General features: G+C 40.0%; 1 pseudogene; it reads left to right on the forward strand.

The window, feature by feature from the left end:
* Positions 1 to 1746: 1746 nt before the first annotated feature.
* Positions 1747 to 13594, forward strand: LOC101408273 (butyrophilin subfamily 2 member A2 pseudogene; annotated as a pseudogene).
* Positions 13595 to 20235: the final 6641 nt, after the last annotated feature.

Raw genomic sequence — 20235 nt, forward strand, 5'->3', positions numbered from 1 at the left:
CTGTTAGTTCTCTGGTTGTGACTGTGCCCGTGAGCAGGTTAGAGAGAAGAGGGATAAATGGAAAATCATCATTTGAACATCAGAGGAGAAAAGAAACCACAAAAGTTAATTCTAGACTGTAGGAAAGGGAGGGAAGGCTCCACAGCTCTACAAGGTGGTGCAGTAAGTGGAGGAAGGGAACATGATGGAGGGACATGTGGGGTGACCAGGAGAGGGGAAGCTTCTTGGTGGGGAGTCTCTCCAGGACTGGTTTTTTCTGGAGTCTCACAGCCTGATTTGCAGGGAGGAGGAAGGGAAGGGAAGGGAGGGAGGGTATGGAAAAATATGAAGTGATAACTGAAGAAACTCACTTCTGGCCAGAGAAGTACGCCAAGGAGGGCAGAAAACTGCCTCCCTGATCCTTGTATTGTTGGCTTATTCCATGGAATGTTTAATGAATTAATCTATCAGGAGATACCTGAACCGGGAGAGGCAGCGGGCTGCCCAAGACAGAAGTTGGGAGGCTGATGATACCACCACGGGTTACAGGAAAGTTTGACCTAGATCAGAACTGTGGTGCCAAGTCTCCTTGGCTGATTTCTCCATGTCTGTGCCCCTAGGTCTCTGCTCCCTGCCCCTCCTGGGTGACTCCTCTCTGGTACTTATGGAGCCAGATGCTTCCCTGCGTTTCTCCCTGCCAGGCTCCCTTCTCTTCTTCCACCTCCTCAGCTTGTTTGCACTGGTCTCAGGTAGTGTCGATGCTGCTAGCTCCTATCAGCTTCTCAGAAAGGAAAATCAACACTTCATTCTGCAAAGCACTGCAGTCTGAAGAAGTACTGCAGTTGTATTTACTCATCTTTTCCTTCTGCACATGCTCATTGAATTTATACCAGTGCATCCCGTGGAAATGCAATGAGAGCCACAAAGGCCAGCTACATTCAGAATTTTAATTAGATACATTTTAAAAAGTAAAAAAAAAAAAATGAAATAAATTTTAATAATATCTTTTGTTTAACCCATATAACCAAAACATTATTATTTAAATTTTAATTAATGTAAAATATTAACAATGAGATATTTAATATTTTTTTGCAAATATTCAAAATTGTGTGTATTTTCCATCTACACCACATTTCCATTGGAACTACCTAGTGGCTACCACATTGGAAGGCTCAAGTTTATCCTCCACTCCAGGCACTGTACTAGATTGGGGAATGGACGAAAACCTCTGTAAGCACAGAGTCAGTAGGGGGCGCTCAGTGTATGCTTCTCAGTGTTTTGTTCTTGAAGAATTAGCAGCCTCAGTAGATACTCCTACTAGGTATCTATTGCTGCTGATCAGCCACAGCTACTGGCCCCCAGAATCCTCAGCCCAGGAAGTCACTGTGACCTTAGAAAGAATATGTCTGAGAGAATAGTTAGAAATAGAGAAAGATTCTCTCTGTGCCCTGGAATATGCACTTCCTTTTCTGCCTTAGATATTGATAGCTGGGGCCCCTGTCTGATTCTACCCCTTTGTGGAACAGAGCAGTTTACAGTCAGGGGCCAGCTAATTCAATTCTAGTCATGGTGGGAGAACAAAGCATGTTAGATTGTGACCTGTCACCCACCTGAGGAAAATGCTGAGGACATGGATGTGCCGTGGTTCAGGTCTCAGTTCTCCCTGCAGTGCTCGTGTATAAGGGCGAGTGAGAAAGGACAGAGGAGCAGATGGAGGAGTACTGAGGAAGAACAACCTTTGTGAAGGGAGAGATCAGTAAGGGGAGCATGGCCCTGATCATCCACAATGTTGCAGCCCATGAAAACAACATCTACTGCTATTATTTCCAAGGAGGCAAATCCTACTATGAGGCCACCATGTGCCTGACGGTGGCAAGTGCATCATTTCATTTTGTTCTCTGGCTTTTTCACAGTGTGACTCTTGGGGAAAGTTTCTCTCCTAACCTCAGGCCCATGGTGGACCAGCAGATATTTGCCTAGAATCCCCTTTTACCGGGGAGATTGGCTTCTTCCTGCCCAAGGGCCAAATGAGTGGGTTTTCCCTGCTAAGCTGCGGGCATCAACTGTTGAGAAGCACACACAGAACTCAGCTGTAGACTGGAACAGGGGAGAGTGTTGAATCCCTACAGATTATTCTTATGCTTAGTTCTTGGATATCTCTAAGGGTGTTCCTCAGTAACATGTTTTAGAAGTAGACATTTTTACTGTGAAATACAATACACATGCAGAAAATCTCATATAACATCAATTTACAGATTACTGAATTATTATGCACTATAATCCATATAATCACTACTCATATCAACACATAGAACAACACATAGAACTGCCTATTCCTGACCTTTGTTAGTTTGCTAGGGCTGCCATAACCAAATACCAATGACTGGGTGGCTTAAACAATAGAAATTTATTTTCTCACAGTTCTGGAGGCTGGAAGTCCCAAGTTCAAGCTGTCAGCAGGTTTGGTTTCTCCTGAGGCCTCTCTCCCCACCTTGCAGATGGCTGCCTTCTCAGTGTGTCCTCAAATGGTCCTCCCTCTATGTCTTCACATGACCTTTCCTCTGTGTGAACACATTCCTATTGTCTCTCTGTGTGTCCTAGTCTCCTCTTCTTATAAGGACACCAGTCAGATTGGATTAGGGCCCACTCTAACAGCCTCATTTTAACTTAATTATGTCTTTAAAGGCCCTGTCTCCAAATACAGTCACGTTCTGAGGTACTGGAGGGTAACGCTTCAACATATGAATTTTGGGGGACAGAATTCAGTCCATAACATGCCCCTTCTCAAAATCCCCAAATGAAACATGTTCCTAGGAGTAGAACTGCTTTATAATGAGAAGTATTTATTTTCACCTTTAATACATACTACAAATCTGTTTGCCAAAGAGTTTGTACCAATATACACTCTTATCAATAGTGTATGATGCTCCTTGAATTTTTCATCAAGTCCAAAGAGAAGATTTTCACGAATGATTTCAATCCATTTTTCTTTCTAGCCTGTGGTTTTCCATGACTGTGAGGATCAAACACTGTCCTTGATCCTTTTCACCCCCTTCCCTGCTTTTCTCCTCAGCATGTATAACCTCCTTACGTAGGATGCCTTTTACTTATCCTAATCATTATGTCACTTCCACTAGAATATAACTTCCTTAAAGGATTGTTCACTATTTTGCTTCTGCTGTACCCACATCTTCAGAAAAGAACCTGGAGCAAAATAGTTGCTCCACAAATATTAATTGAATGAAGATATGAATCTGCTCTATGAGCTGTAAGTGGTCGTCTTCCCTGAGCAATCTATAGTCTACACCCAAGGTCTGTTTTCTTTCTTTTCTTGGTTATAACATTATATAAGTTTCAGGTGTACGTATTTATATTTCGATTCCTGTGTAGACTACATCATGTTCACCACCCAAAGTCTAATTACCATCTGTTACCGTACACATGTGCCCTATTGCACCTTTCACCTTCTCTCTCCCCCTTCCCCTCTGGTAACTGCCCATCTAGTCTCTGTAGGTATATATTTGTTTTTTGTTGTTGTTGTTGTTTTTATCTTCCTCTTGTGAGTGAAATCATATGGTACTTGACTTTCTCCCTCTGACTTATATTGCTTAGCATAATACCCCCAAAGTCCACCCATGTTGTAACAAATGGCAAGATTTCATCTTTTTCTTAGAACTGAGTAGTATTCCATTGTGTGTGGGTGGGTATATATATACATATATATATATATATATATATATATAGGTATATATATACACCACATCTTCTTTATCCATTCATCCATTGATGGACACTTAGGTTGTTTCCAAATCTTGGCTATTGTGAATAATATTGCAATGAACATAAGGGTGCAAATATCTTTTCGCATTTGTGTTTTTGTGTTCTTTGGATAAGTACCCAGGAGTGGAATAGCTGGATCATATGGTAGTTCTATTCTTAATTTTTTGAGAAATCACCATACTGTTTTCCATAGTGGCTATACCAGTTTGCATTCCCACCAGCGGTGTATGAGAATTCCCTTTCCTCCACATCCTCTCCAACATTTGTTATTTCTTATCTTGTTAATTATAGCCATTCTGACGGGCTTGAGGTGATATCTCATTGTAGTTTTGATTTGCATTTCCTTAATAATTAGTGTTGTTAAATATCTTTCCGTGTTCTTTTTGACCATCTGTGTATCTTATTTGGAAAAACGTCTGTTCAGATCCTTTGCCCATTTTTTAATTGGGTTGTTTGTTTGTTGTTGAGTTGTATGATTTCTTTACGTATTTTTGTTATTAACCCCTTATCAAATATACGATTTGTAAATATCTTCTCCCAATGGTTAGATTGCTTTTTCATTTTGTTGATGGTTTCCTTTGCTGTGCAGAAGCTTTTTAGTTTGATGTAGTCCCATTTGTGTATTTTTCTTTTGTTTCCCTTGTCTGGTGAAACATAGTATTCAAAAAGATGCTGCTAAGACCCATGTAGAAAAGCATACCGTGTATGTTTTCTTTTTTTTTTTTTTTAATTTTTTGTTTATTGCAGTAACATTGGTTTATAACAGTGTAAAAATTTCAGGTGTACATCATTGTACTTCTATTTCTGCATAGATTACATCATGTTCACCACCAAAATACTAATTACAACCCATCACCACACACATGTACCCAATTATCCCTTTCACCCTCCTCCCTCCCCCCTTCCCCTCTGGTAACCACCAATCCAATCTCTGTCCCTATGTGTTTGTTTATTGTTGTTATTATCTACTACTTAATGAAGGAAATCATACGGTATTTGACCTTCTCCCTCTGACTTATTTCACTTTGCATCATGCCCTCCATGTCTGCAGCCACTATGGAAAACAGTATGGAGATTCCTCAAAAAATCAACGATAGAACTACCATATGATCCAGCTATTCCACTGTTGGGTATTTATCCAAAGAACTTGAAAACACCAATTTGCAAAGGTACATGCACCCCTGTGTTCATTGCAGCCTTATTCACGATAGCCAAGACTTGGAAGCAACCTAAGTGCCCATCAAGGGATGAATGGATAAAAAAGCTGTGGTATATATACACAATGGAATACTACTCAGCCATAAGAAACGATGAAATCCAGCCGTGTATGTTTTCTTCTGGAAGTTTTAGGGTTCCAGGTCTTACACTCAAATCTTTAATCCATTTTGAATTAATTTTTGTGTATGGTGTAAGATAACGGTCTACTTTCATTTTTTTACATGTGGTTGTTCAGTTTTCCCAACAACATTTATTGAAGAGACTTTCCTTTCTCCATTGTATGTTCTGGTTTCCTTGTCAAAAATTAGCTGTCTATAGATGTGTGGGTTTATTTCTGGGCTTTAGATTCTGTTCCATTGATCTATGGGTCTGTTTTGTGCAGGTACCATGTTATTTTGATTACTATAGCTTTGCAGTTTTTTGGTTTTTTTTTTAATTCAGGGAGTGTGATATCTCCAGCTTTGTTCTTTTTTCTCAGGTTTCCTTTGGCTTTTTGGAGGCTTTTCTTGCTCCATATAAATTTTAGGATTCTTTGTTTTATTTCTGTGAAAAATGTCATTGAGACTTTGATAGAGATTGCATTGAATCTTTAGATAGCATGGACATTTTAATTATGTTAATTCTTCCAATCCATGAGCACAGAATATTTTTCCATTTCTTTGTGACTTCTTTTATCTCTTTCAACACTGTTTTATACTTGTCAGTATACAGGTCTTTTACCTCTTTGGTTAATTTTTTTCCTAGATAGTTTATTCTTTTTGTTGCCATTGTATATGGGACTGTAGTCTTAATTTCTCCTTCTGCTATTTCATTGTTAGTGTATAGAAATAAAATTGATTTTTGTATGTTGGTTTTGTGTCCTGAAACTTTACTGCATTCATTTATTATTTCTAATAGTTTTTTGGTGAATTCTTTAGGGTTTTCTATATATAAAATTATGTCATCTGCAAATAGTGACAGTTTTACTTCTTCCTTTCCAATTTGGATCCCTCTTATTAATTTTTCTTGTCTGATTACTTTGGCTAGGATTTCCAATACCATGTTAAATAAAAGTGGCAAAAGTGGACATCCTTGTTTGGTTCGTGTTCTTAAAGGGATAGCTTTCAGTTTTTCACAATTAAGTATAATATTAGCTGTTGGTTTGTCATATATGGCCTTTATTATATTGAGGCACTTTCCTTCTATACCCATTCTATTCAGAATTTTTATCATAAATGTATGCTGTATCTTGTTGAATGCTTTCTCTGCATCTATTGAGATGATCACGAGAATTTTTATTTATTTATTTTTTTTGGTGAGGAAGATTGGCCCTGAGGTAACATCTGTTGTCAATCTTCCTCTTTTTCGCTTGAGGGAGATTGTCCCTGAGCTAACATTTGTGCCAGTCTTCCTCCACTTTTTGTATATGGAATGCTGCCACAGCATGGCTTAACAAGTGGTGTGTAAGTCCACACCCAGGAACCAAACCCGTGAATCCCAGGCCGCTGAAGTGGAGCACGTGAATCCAAGCACTACGCCACTGGGCCAGCCCCAATGATCATGTGACTTTTATTCTTCATTTTGTTGATGTAGTGTATCACATTGATTGATTTGCAGATGTTGAACCATACCTGCATCCCTGGGATAAATCCCACTTGATCATGGTGTATGATCTTTTAAATGTATTGTTGCATTTGATTTACTTGTATTTTGTTGAGGATTTTTGCATCTATGTTCATCAAGGATATTGGTCTGTAGTTTTCTTTTTTTTGTGGTCTGTGTCTGGTTTGGTTATCAGGATAATGTTGGCCTCATAAAATGAGATAGGAAGCTTCCATTCCTCTTTAAATTTTTGGAATAGTTTTAGAAGCATAGGTATTAAGTCTTCTTTGAATGTTTGGGAGAATTTGCACAGAAAGCTTCTGTTCCTGGAGTTTTGTTTCTTGGGAGGTTTTTGATTACTGCTTCGACCTCCTTACTGGTGATTGGCCTGTTCAAATTCTCTATTTCTTCTTGATTCAGTTTTGCAAGTTTGTATGATTCTAAGAATTTATCCATTTCTTTTCTCTTATCCAATTTGTTGGCAAATAGCTTTTCATAGTATTGTCTTATAATCCTTTGTATTTCTTTGACGTCCATTGTAATTTCTCCTTTTTCATTTCTGATTTTATTTATTTGTGCCTTCTCTCTTTTTTTCTTGTTGAGTCTAGCTAGAGGTTTGTCAATTTTAACTGTTCAAAAAACCAGCTCCTAGTTTCATTGATTTTGTCTATTTTTGTTTTTTTACTCTCTATTTCATTTATTTCCACTCTTTTTATTATTTCCTTCCTTCTACTGACTTTGGGCTCTATTTGTTCTTTTTTATTTAGTTCCTTTAGGTGCACTGTTAGATTGTTTGTTTAAGATCTTTCTTGTTTCTTCAGGTAGGCCTATATTGCTGTAAAATCCCCTCTTAGTACTGCTTTTGCTGTACCCCATATATTTGGCAAGTTGTATTTTCACTTGTCTCCAGGTATTTTTTGATTTCTCTTTTGAATTTCTTCGTTGATGCAATAGCTGTTCAGTAGTATTTTCTTTAATCTCCACAAATATGTGGCTTTTCCGGTTTTCTTCATGTAGTTGATTTCTAGTTTCATACCATTGTGGTCAGAAAAGATGCTTGGTATTATTTCAATCTTCTTAACATTATTGAGACTTTTTTTGTGGCCTAATGTGTGATCTATCCTGGAAAATCTTCCACGTGCATTTGAAAAGAATGTGTACTCTGAGGTTTTGGATGGAATGTTCTGTATATAGCTACTAAGTCCATCTAGTCTAAAGTGTCATTTAAGTCCAATGTTTACTTATTGATCTTCTGTTTGTATGATCTGTCCATTGACATAAGTGGAGTGTTCAAGTCTCCTACTATTATTGTGTTACTGTCTCTTTCTCCTTTTATGTCTGCTAATAATTGCTTTATATATTTAGGTGTTCCTATGTTGGGTGCATAGATATTTACAAGTTTTATGTCCTCTTGATGGATTGTTCCCTTTATCATTGAGTAGTGCCCTTCTTTGTCTTTTGTTACAGTTTTTGTTTTAAAGACTATTTTGTCTGATACATGTATTGCTACCCCATATTTATTTTCATTACCATTTGCATGGAGTATCTTTCTCCATCCCTTCACCTTCAGTTTATGAATGTCTTTAGGTTTGATGTGTTTCTTGGATGCAACATATATATTTTGGATCCTTTCAGTCACTCTGCATCTTTCGATTGGAGCATTTAGTCTGTTGACATTTAAAGTAGCTATTGATAAGTATGTAGTTATTGCCAGTTTGTTTCTTTTTTATGGATGTTTTAGTAGTTCTTCTTTGTTCCTTTCTTCTTCTCTTGCTCTCTTCCCTTGGGATTTGATGGCTTTCTTTAGTATTATGTTTGGGTTCCTTCCTCTTAATTTTTTATGTATTTATTATAGGTTTCTGATTTGTGATTACCATGAGGTTCATATATAATAACCCATGTAAATAGTAATCTATATTAAGTTTATGGTCTCTTAAGTTTGACCTCTGACTAAAAACCCTACATTTTTACTCCTCTCCCCCAAAATTTTATATTTATGATATCATATTTAACTTCTTTTTTTGTGTGTGTGTGTATCCCTTACCTCTTATGGAGATCGATATTTTTATTACTTTTGTCTTTTTACCTTTATGTTTGCTTTATAGGTGGTTGATTTGTTACCTTTACTGTACATTTGCCTTTACCAGTGATTTTTTTTTCTTTGATAATTTTCTTATTCCTATTCATGGTCTTTTCCACTTAAATAAGCCCCTTTTACATTTCTTTTAAGGCCAGTTTATTGGTGATAAAGTCCTTTAGTTTTTGCTTATCTGGAAAACACTTTATCTCTCCTTCCATTCTGAATGATAACCTTGCTGGGTAGTGTATTCTTAGCTGCAGGTTTTTTCTTTTCAGCACTTTGAATATTTGGTGCCACTTTATTCTAGCCTGTAAGGTTTCTGCTGAGAACTCAGCTGATAGCCTTATGGGGTTTCCTTTGTATGTAACTTGCTGCCTTTCTCTTGCAGCTTTTAGTATTCTCTCTTTTCTTAAATTCTTGACATTTTAACTGTAATGTGTCTTGGTGTGGGCCTGTTTGGGTTCATCTTGTTTGATGCTCTCTGTGCTTCCTGTACCTGGATGTCTGTTTTCTTCCTTAGGTTAGAAAATTTTCAGCTATTGTTTCTTTGAATATGTTCTCTGCCCATTTGTCTCTCTCTTCTCCTTCTGGGACACCTATAACGTAGATGTTAGTATGCTTGATGTTGTTCCAGAGGTCCCTTAGACTGTCCTCATTCTTTTTAATTCTTTTTTATTTTTTCTGTTCAGCTTGGGTGATTGCCCTTACTCTCTTATCCAGCTCACTGATCCGTTCTTCTGTATCATCTACTCTGCTATTGATCCCCTCTAGTGAATTTTTCATTTCCATTATTGTATTTTTCTTTTCTGATTGGTTCTATTCCATATTTTCCAAATCTTTATTGAAGTTCTTGCTGTGTTCATCTATTCCTCTCTCAAGATCAGTGAGTATCTTTATGACTATTAGTTTGTACTCTTTACCAGGTAGGTTTTCTCTGTTTCATTTAATTTCTTTTCTGAGGATTTGTCCTGTTCCCTTATTTGGAACATATTCCTTTATCTCTTCACTTTGCCTACTTCTCTGTGCTTGTGTCTGTGTATTAGTTAGATCAGCTGCATCTCCCAATCTTGGACAAGATGCCTTATATAAGAGATGCCTTATGGGGCCCAGCAATGTGCTTCCCTCTCGTCACCAATTCCAAATGTTCCAGGAGTGTCCTCTGTGTGGGTTACATGTGACTTTCTGTTGTGGCAGGGTTGTTTTTGCTGCAGGCACAAAGGTAGGCTAGGCTGGCACCCGCTGGTCGGCCGGTTATAGGGCTCAGCCATGTGCAGCTGCTATAGTCACTTTATTGGGTGCAGCAAGACTAGGCATGGCTGACTGCAAGGTCTAACAGCAAAGACCTCCTGCCGTTTTCTGTTAAGTGTGTCAGAACCCCAGTGTGGCTCAGGGGATTACAATTGCTGTAGGCCTTCAACCTGTGAGGCTGTTGTCACCTCTCTCAGGGTTGCAGCTGAGTGGGGCTGGCCCCAGGCATGGCAGCACACAATGATTTAAGGCATTGGAAGATGGGACAGATCCCCTGCTTGGCTCTTTGAGATGCCCAGCGGCACAAGTCTGCTGCAGCCAACAAACCCTACCACCTGCAGGCCCAAACACCCCACCAACGCAGTCCCACCCTGTGTGCAGAGCCTGCCTTACTGAGGCAGACCCACTTGCCCCCTGCAGAGCTCCCACACATCCTGCCTACACAGGCCCACAGGTTCCTTGCTGGTGGGTGGGGCCAGTCCCTAGGGTGAGCTGCCTGCCCTGGCTGAGCTGGATTAAATCTGTGCTCTAACGGGTGGGGAAAACCACACTAATAGGCCAAAAAACTCCAATGGTGTCTGCCAGTGTCTGTGTCAGCACACCTGTACTAGGTCACAATAATGACTGCTGCCAATGTCTCAGTCCTTGGGGAGGTGGGCACAGCTGCCTCCTGTCCCTCTGAGATTAGCTCAGAGTTTATCAGGTGAGTCTCTTTTACCAAAGGACTGTGAACCTTTCTTTCTGATGATTTTCTATTGGTTTCTGGAACCGGTGAATCTATGCATGGGCCTTTCAAGGGCAGGCTTTTCCATCTCTTATATTCGATAGCAGGGAGGGTGTGAGAGAGCTCGGGGCATGGAGGTAATGTAATTATAAACAGAATGGTCTGGGAAAGCTTCACTGAAAAGATCTCAATTGAGCAAAACCAGAATGCAGTGAGGGAGTGATCCGTGCACCTCTGGGGCTGACTGAGAGGATTCGATGTGAAATCCTATCCAGCACAGCACCTGGCACATGACTTCTTGATAGGTAACCATGTACTTGATCATTCAAATTGTACACTTTGGGGAGTGATGGGAGGTAGTGTCAATCATGGCACCAGCATGAATGGAATAAACAAGGACTTCCCAGCAAACGACAACATATGGACATCGCATTCCTTGATAAATATTAATTTTGCCTTGTTTGCCTTTCACCAAATACTAATTGTAGGGAGAATGACTCACATGTAAACAGATGATTTCCTGAAAGCATGATTAAGTACTAAACTTGTTGGCCCCACAGAGAAAGAGTGAGAATTCAGCCAGGAGGAATTTGGTGAGACTTCAAAACAGAAGTGGAATTTAAACTGGGATTTCCAGGAGTTTATTAATAATGGCTTTAATGTATGACCTCTCTCCCAGAGTCAGTGTATTACACTTTAAAAGAAATGTTTGAAGATTGGAAAATTCTTCAAGACACACATAAATCAATGGTATTTCAGTCCATCAGACCAGTGTAAGTGAGGTTTGGAGATAGTGTGACCTTTCCAGGGGCCTCAAATATTAGCTGGTGGGAGACCTCATCTTTGTTACTCAGAAGGGCAACTTTGTATCTGAGTAATACAAAATATCGTGAAAAGAGTGTTTCTCAACCTGTTGTCCTGACTCTGTTCACAGCAGCACTGCACAGCTGACAGTGTGGGTGTGTATGTGGCAGGAACCCTCTACTCTTTCCATGTAAACATAACTCTGGCCTGGCCTGCCCTACTCTGAACTGAGTTGTTGTGAATTGTTTGCTTATTGGTTTTTGTTTAGTTAACAGGCTGGTTGGTTTTGTCCTTAAGTCTATTATCTCATGATTGCCCTTATAGAACCCCCTGTAAGGTTTTGTAGAATTTCTTTCCAACTTGCCTTGTTATTTTGATCTTATCCTACTTGCAAGTTTCTGTGTGAGCCTTTCAATATGCAACCAGTTTTCTTTTGTTCCTCTTGGCAAAAATCAAGTTGATCAGGAAGCACTAAGTCTTAAGTGATTGCTTTAATTTTGTCTTTGGTATAATTTATAGGATAGACTTAACAAAGAAATTACTTAAAAGAAGTTTGGATGATCGCTGGACACATGGCTAAAGGGGCAGAAGTCTCCCAGGACCCTGCATTTGCAGCTCTCTCACACTCAGTATTCTCTTTTATTGAAGATTCTTTTAAGACAGAATAAGTTAAGAGGAGTCTGGATTTTTGATGATGTTCTGTTGACATTGAGGGGGTGCTATTGTTACCTTGAGGATCCCACAAGCATCCAGATCTTTCCAATAGGTGGATGTTTTCAAGGGACTATAAAAAAATCATTATAATTCACTGATCCCCTGTGAAGTAAACATCTCTGAATTGGGGTAAGGATTGGCTTGGCAGGCTAGGTCTATTCATCCTCCTAAAAACCACCAGCTGTCTATGGTTATTGGATAGCTGTGGTGATAAGAAGCCCTAAACCAAGACAGAAGAGACACTGCCTTGAGGGTAAAAAGTTTCTTAAGATTCTGCCAGCCTGGCAGGTTTCTGTCTTATCATATTAACCTAGAGCTTCAGGAAGCCAAGGCTACTGAGAAGTCCTCCTAGGACTGAAAATGAAATCCTCAACCTGCTTGTTGTTTAAATCAGTTGTCATCTGGTTAAACTGGTGGAACACAGAGGATGGAGGAAGGGACCCTTTACCTGCCAGGAACCTGTGTAGGGAGAAATTGGCCTTAATTGCTTCACTGGGAGAGGCATAGGGCTTCTTTGATGGTTTAAGCCTAGTGGGAAAGTTTCTAACTAAAGAGAGTCCCGGAGATCACATGTCTTGAATAGAAAAAGGGATCAAGGGGCCTTCACGGAAAAGGCTGCCGCATTCAGATCTCCCACCAGCTTTCTGGGACCTCTCTGCGGACCAGGAATCACACAATCTCCTGAGACCCCAGGCCTAAACCTGAGACGTCCTCTGAAGCTGATGTGGTCCTGGACCAGACACCGCTCATCCTGAGCTCTTCCTGTCAGAGGACCGGAGAAGCGTGAGACGGGGCCCCTCCAGGCAGAGTGTTCATGACAACCCAGAGAGATTTGACCGTCGGCCTTGTGTCCTGGGCCTGGAGAGCTTCTCCTCAGGGAAACATTAGTGCAAGGTGGAGGTTGAAAACGTGATGGTATGGGTTGTAGGAGTTTGTTGAGACAGTGTCGAGAGGAAACAGGAGGCCCAACCATTTCCTCAGAATAGCTTCTGGACCTTGGAGATGTTTGGAAACCAGTACCAGGCCCTGTCCTCTCCTGAGAAGATTCTCCCCCTGACAGAGCACCTTCACTGGGTGGGCATCTTCCTGGACTATGAAGCTGAAGATGTCTCTTTCTATGACATCAGGGACAGATCGCACATCTACACCTGTCCCTGTTTGCTCTTCTCCGGACCTCTGAGACCCTTTTTCAGGCTGCGGTCTGATGACAGCCTCTTCTTTATCTGTCCAGTGTTCACAGGGGCCTAGGAGGTCACGGTGCCTGATGGCGGCCTGATCCTTCACAGGGTAGGGACCCATTGCAGCCACCAGGACCAATTCCCGGGTCTCAGAGCCAAGTAGAGAAGCCCTGGCCATCTCTACTACCACAGCACAGCACTTCATGGAGGAAAATGGGCCCTCCTTCCCTCTAGTCACATAAGAGAACCTCCTCCAGAGACCCCCTTGAGCCTCTCTTCAAGCCCCAATCCCACCTCCACCTCATTACACTGTTGCTTTAGTAACTCATTTGCTTGTAACCATTGGGCAGGGTCCAGTCTCAGGGAAACTTGTGCTTCCACATGGCTCCCAACCAAGAAGAAAATGTGAGAAAGTGACAGGCAGAAAACCTCCTACTTTAACATCAGAGAGACACATTCAGTCTGATACTCGAGTTGACATGAGATGCTGTGGACTTGGGGCAAGGACAACAGGATGCACTAGGATGTAAGAGGGGAGAGGGAAACCACAAATGGAGGTCAGAGATAGAGGACGCAGGACCAGAGAGGTGGGAGGGGGCCAAGACTGTGGTGGGGTTATGCCCCACCATTATAGCTTAGGGGTCCCAGGAGCTGCGGGTCCATTTCCAACCTACCCTCAAGATTTCCAGATCACACAATAAAGCTCTCCAGGCTGTCGGGAGAGAGGGAGAATCTCCCTCTGCCCTTTTCCTTAAGGTTCTTATGGCTGGCCAAATAATTAACAAGACAGGTTAGCAGGAGAAAATAATACTAAGTTTAATAACATGTATACATGGGAGAAAGCAGGGACACTGTGTTTCTCAACACAATAGCAGAAATTCTCATCTTCAGATACCATGTTCAGCCAAAGACAAAGGAGGATGTTGGGGAGGGGGAGTCAGTTACTGGAGATTACCACTAAAGCACAGTAAACAAGAATAAGGTTAGTATGCAGATTTAAGGCCTCACCTTCCACATTGATAAGTCTCTAGAAATGAGGCCAGCCCCCCTTTTCCCAATACAGAGAGGGAGATACCTTTACAAATGGAGATTTCCCTTATAAATGTAAATGTCTGTCTGGCAACTCCTTGCAGGGCCATCCAGAGAATGTGGCCAGAGAGACAAAGATGGGCTTGTTGATGCCTTTTCTATTGTAACATCTATTTTACATTATATTACAGCCATCAGATAGAAGATCTGTTCCGGGAAGGAGTTACTATGTCAAATTCTTTAGGCAGTCAGTGGGGGAGGTCAAATGTCCTCAGAGAAAACAACCAAGGTAAAGAGAGAGATTTCAGGGTGGCCAAATCTTGATCTCCCACAGTCCCGCCTTTGAAACTAAAAGTTTCACAGTCCTTTTGAAACTTAAAGAAGTTTCATAGTCCAGAAGCTGAGTTGGTAGGTTGTTTCATCTCACTGAACGCATTTCTTAGTCCCGATAATAGATCAGTTTAATTAAGTTCATTTTAGAAGGTGGTGATGCAGGTCGGCTCTCAAGGTTAGGCTTTATATTTTGTGTAAGTAAGCAATCAAGTATTTAACAGAAGCATTTCTATGGAAACAAAAGAAAACAAGGTTAATGGTTGGAGCAAATTGTAAACCAGTTTCTGAGTTCAGAGGACAGCCAGTTAAGAAGATTTTTAGATGTCAGCATCAAAGTATCTTTTGCAGTTTAAATGTCTCCGATGATGTCATCAGATAATCTCTCCGGTTTATATCAAGTCCATCTGCTTCAGTTTGTAAGGCCTCAGGATAAAGGGCAGGTTCAGTTCTCAGTGATTTCAAATGAAAATGATGGAAAAAATCAAAAACGTTAGTTTGGAGATCTGTAGCCAGATATTTTAGGAGACTAGAAGAAATCAGGATCCAGTCCAGTCAATAGATAAAAAACAAAAACCTCAAAAGAGAATTAACAAAACTAGGATCTAATATCCGCAAATGTATACTATCGTTTTTACTGAAATATAATTTTTCTCTCTAAAATCACCCTCATTTTTATCAAAGATAGCCAAATTTAGACTAACTAGTTTGTAAAACGTCTAGTTCTAATAAAGTTGGCCCAATTATTTACATAAGTACAGCAAGAATAGCAATTGATCACATAGGCTCTTTTAAACCTGCTTTGCTGGAACTTTTTATAAGGAATCTCACATTGAACTTTAAAGGCCTCCCGCGGCCAGGAAAGCCAAGCCAAGGATTTTGTCATCATACTTCTCCTGTAATATCTACAAATTTGGGTGAAAGCCTCTCTTCCGAGGTTCCCCCAAAATATTTTGACGTTCCTTTTACCTGCCAGATAAGTGACATTCTTTACTTATCCTGGTAAGTGCTGCTTGGAACATAAGGTACCAGGCCAATATTTCCACGTGGCTTTATTCCATAAAGTCCAATCTTCATTCCTCAAAAGCTGTATGGCTATATCGCAAATATGATGTTCCAGTCACAGCCTTGGTAATATAACCAGTGTTTCCAATTGTCTCCTGTTATAAGGAGAACAGATTCTTATTGAACTTATACAAATAACTATATTGCCATGAAAACAACAATACTCACTAAGAATTTCCAAATTCGAGGGATCAGGTAGAGAGAAAAAGATAAATATTTCAATTTTACTTACAAAAGTATCATTTACTGGGGCCGGCCCGGTGGCGCAAGCGGTTGGGTATGCGCGCTCTGCTGCGGCTGCCCGGGGTTCGCTGGTTCGGATCCCGGGCGTGCACCGACGCACTGCTTTGGCGAGCCATGCTGTGGCAGCGACCCATATAAAGTGTGGAGGAGGATGAGCACGGATGTTAGCCCAGGGCCGTCTTCCTCGGCAAAAAAACAGGAGGATTGGCGGATGTTAGCACAGGGCTGATCTCCTCACCAAAAAAAAAAAAAAAAAAGTATCATTTACCAAGTTTTTATGTCATAGCTAGCTCAGGAGAAAAGAGAAAAAGTTTTCCTTAAATCTGAAAAAAACAAAACATTAAAAATTCAACAATACTTCAAATGAAAAATCATAAAAATTATTATCATCCTTATCAGTTCATTCAGTCCTGTGTAATCCATTCTTGATCTCGATCTTTTTGTTAGCAGCTTCATGAAGTCGTCAGTCTCTTCATCAGAGTTCTGTAATTTCTTACCAAGTTCAGTTCTATGATCAGAAAGTTGGTCAGAAACCTGTACTCCAGCGTAAATGTCACAGTCCTTTCCATGAATTTTTCTGAAGTTGAAACATTTTGCAAAAGCATTAGAGCAAAGAAATGTCTGTAAACAACAAGACCTCAAATTGGCAATTGACAAAGAAATTTGGTTAATTTTGTGACATACAACACTTTAAAATAATAATAACCAGAATTATGACTGATAACCAGGACAGATCAGAATTTCAGTAATGTTATACAATTTTATAACGCTTATATCAATAACATTTACGCACATACCACCACCTAAGCAGGCTTATCATCACTTGTCTGACAATGCCTTCCATGTAATTTAACATACTGAATAAGCCTAATAAGTTTAGTATCTTCCTCCTTATAGGAAGAGAGCAAATTTCTTTGAGAAGTTCCAGGGCCCTTTGAAAATTCCCAAAGAAAAAAAAGTAAAAAAAAGACTTTATTTAAGATACGAATTTTGAGGAGCTTGTCAAAAATATAAAAAGTCAAAGCAAACAGAGCATTAACAGTCCAAAAAGCCTCAATATAGAGACCTCAGTCTTTTGAACACAGGAAATTATTTTAACAGGTTTTTTTTTTTTTTTTTAGGTAGACTTACTCAAAGGTAAAGAAAAATCTTTTATAACCTCTTTATCAAGTTCAAGAAATTATCCCTTTAAGAGAAATAAGACCAAATTATAATTTTGTACCAGCTTACTTCTGATATTAAAACTCATTTACTTAATTAAATTCATTTTAATCTTAGCCAACTTGACCATGCATAAAACTCCTTTTCCAGAATTCCTCTTCCACAAACCTATAACTTTCCTTGTACACAGACATGTTTTTCTTAATTTTTTAGTAGCTTCAATCACATATACTAATTAGAAATTTTAACCTTTAGAAACTGTAATTTGTAAATAAAAACTAAGTAAACAATTATAAACTTTCTTTTATATTGGTAGGTTGTGGCTTGGAAAATTTATAAATACTTCATAACTTCTAGAAATGTTACTTTATAGTACAGTCTCTTTAATAAAACACAACACATGTTTACTAGTAGACCCAAAACATCTTTTAGTTTTCCTGCAATAAAAAAAAGCCAAAGTAGACAAACCTATATTTAGCTGTCAATGTCTAATATCTTATCTTATTTGGAAATGATCTAGACACTCAATGAACTTTTATCATAAAATTTAGCAAAACTCTAAAGTTTTAAGTCACCAAAAAGAGTTTGGAAGCTGTAACCACCGTAACACATAATTATTGTTTAAAGTTCACCCAACATTCCTCTTTTTCACAAGTATTTAGTTACTTGTTCCCAATAATTATTTAGATTGCCTACAAGACTTCGTAAGACTTCAGATAAAATTAGTCATCATTTAAATTACTATTTTTGTTAACCAGTTCTGTAATAGAAATAACATCAGTTTTTTTCTACAAAATTTCATGTAAATTTCATCACCTCTTATACCTCTAAACATAGTTATCATTAATATTTTTATCACTAGGTCTTGGTCTTATAATTTTGGACAAGGGAAGCATTCCCAGTCAGACATTTTAAAACATACTCAGGCAAAGTTGATGTAACCTCTTTATATAAAATTAGCTCAAACATTCCAACCTTTATAATCTTATCAACACTTACACTTTTACATGTTCTCAATTCAATTGTAACCTGAGTCAGGGTCTTAAGGCTAGTCAAATTTTTCCCTTCCTTTTTCTGGCCTTTTCTTAGGTACCAATTAAACAATTATGTTTTGACAGCTCTCAAAACATTTTTCTTTCCCCCAATTTAGAAGTTTTTCCAATTCAAAGGATCCGTCTTCTGGCCATTGACGAGTAGGATCTTCATTTGTATATTTATTCCAATAGTGACTCGATCCAATAAGCCCTTTTAAGGAAAGACCCGGAGGTAACTTTCCACGCTTAGAGTAAATCTTTACCATGGATGCAAGAGGCATCCCTGGTGAGGGCGCAGATGATGTAGCCCCCATGATCCATAGATTTCACTCCCAAAGATATTCAGAGAAAGTAAAGACCTTCGTTGCACAGGCGGTAAGGATGGTGTAGTGAAAACGGTGTCTCCAGTCTCCCACAATAGTGTGGGACGCCTCCGGTCACAGACCCGCTAATCTGTGACACCCGGCAGGCGATACTGGAATGGGATTTTTCCAGCACTAACAAGCAAAGAAGATTAAGACGACAAAAGCCCTTGTGGACTGGGCCCTTTATGACAAACTCCCCTGAGAGCTTGGCATAGCCGGACAAAGAGACAGTTCGGAACCCCAGTCCACTCGACTGGCCACCAAGGGGCACCCCGGTAAATGCACCTTCTGTATGGTGGAGACCAAGGAGAATATTCTCACTGGTCACAAAGCCAAGTTTTCGCAGGACACAGAACAAGACAGAAGGAAAAACCTCATCCGGTTTTTTCTTATGTGCACAATGACAGCTTTAGCCACACCTTAGATCTCTTGGAGACAGAATAATACCTGGGGGGGAGATGCCGCGGGGTTGGGGACTGTGTGCTTTACAGAGTACCTCGTCGTTGCACGGACATTTTCTTGCAGTTGGCGGGGGACCTGTGTCATCTACCCCGTTCCGTGACCCAACTTATCCTGTCACGGGAGTCTTCTGAAAGTGGCGAGCACCCTAATGGCTCTTAACTGCTCGACCTGTGCCCACCAAATTTGTGGCCTTTTTGGCTTCCAAGATGCCCTTGGCAATGACCTTCACTTTATGTGCATATTAACCCACAGCAAAGTTTGTCTAAATAGACGCCGGTCTGGTGAGACCCGCAAACTCACCAGTCTGTGGGGCTGGCCCAGACAGCAGGCTTATAGGGCCTATGCCTGCATCCCACCCTATGGTATTTCCTTCTTATGACAAAAGACACAGACAAAAGAGAAAAACAGAGACTATCTCTGGGAGGAAAAGGGATCAAGACCAAAACCAAGAGTACTCTGCCAAATTTACCAGAGTCACTAAAAGCACAAGAAATTAGTTTCCCAAATATTTTCTCCTGACAATCTAAATTTAGAAAGAGAAAAAATTCTCACCACTTCCTTCTACCGACCCCGCAGATAGAGATTCCGGGAGGCTGACGTGGTAAGAAGTCTTACCTTTTTGCCGGCTTTTGTCAGGCGTCCCCGTATCTCATCATCTGCAGTAGTCCAGGGAGAAGGCAGTTCTTCCAGCCAGAGAAGGCAACTTGCCAGCCAGTTAACATCCCATCCTCGTCGCCAAAACTGTTGGGAGAGAGGGAGACTCTCCCTCTGCGCTTTTCCTTAAGGTTCTTATGGCTGGCCAAATAATTAACAAGACAGGTTAGCAAGAGAAAATAATACCAAGTTTAATAACATGTATACATGGGAGAAAGCAGAGACACTGTGTTTCTCAACACAATAGCAGAAATTCTTGTCTTAAATACCATGTTCAGCCAATGACAAAGGAGGATGGTGGGGGGGGAGTCAGTTACAGGAGATTACCACTAAAGCACAGTAAACAAGAGTAAGGTTATTATGCAGATTTAAGGCCTCACCTTCCACATTGATAAGTCTCTAGAAATGATGCCAGCCCCCCTTTTCCCAATACAGAGAGGGAGATACCTTTACAAATGGAGATTTCCCTTATAAATATAAATGTTTGTCTGGCAACTCCTTGCAGGGCCATCCAGAGAATGTGCCCAGAGAGACATAAGATGGGCTTGTTGATGCCTTTTCTATTGTAACATCTATTTTACATTAT

This window comes from Ceratotherium simum, chromosome 13, assembly GCF_057802395.1.
Source record: "Ceratotherium simum simum isolate JZ-2026a chromosome 13, ASM5780239v1, whole genome shotgun sequence".
Taxonomy (NCBI): Eukaryota; Metazoa; Chordata; class Mammalia; order Perissodactyla; family Rhinocerotidae; genus Ceratotherium; species Ceratotherium simum.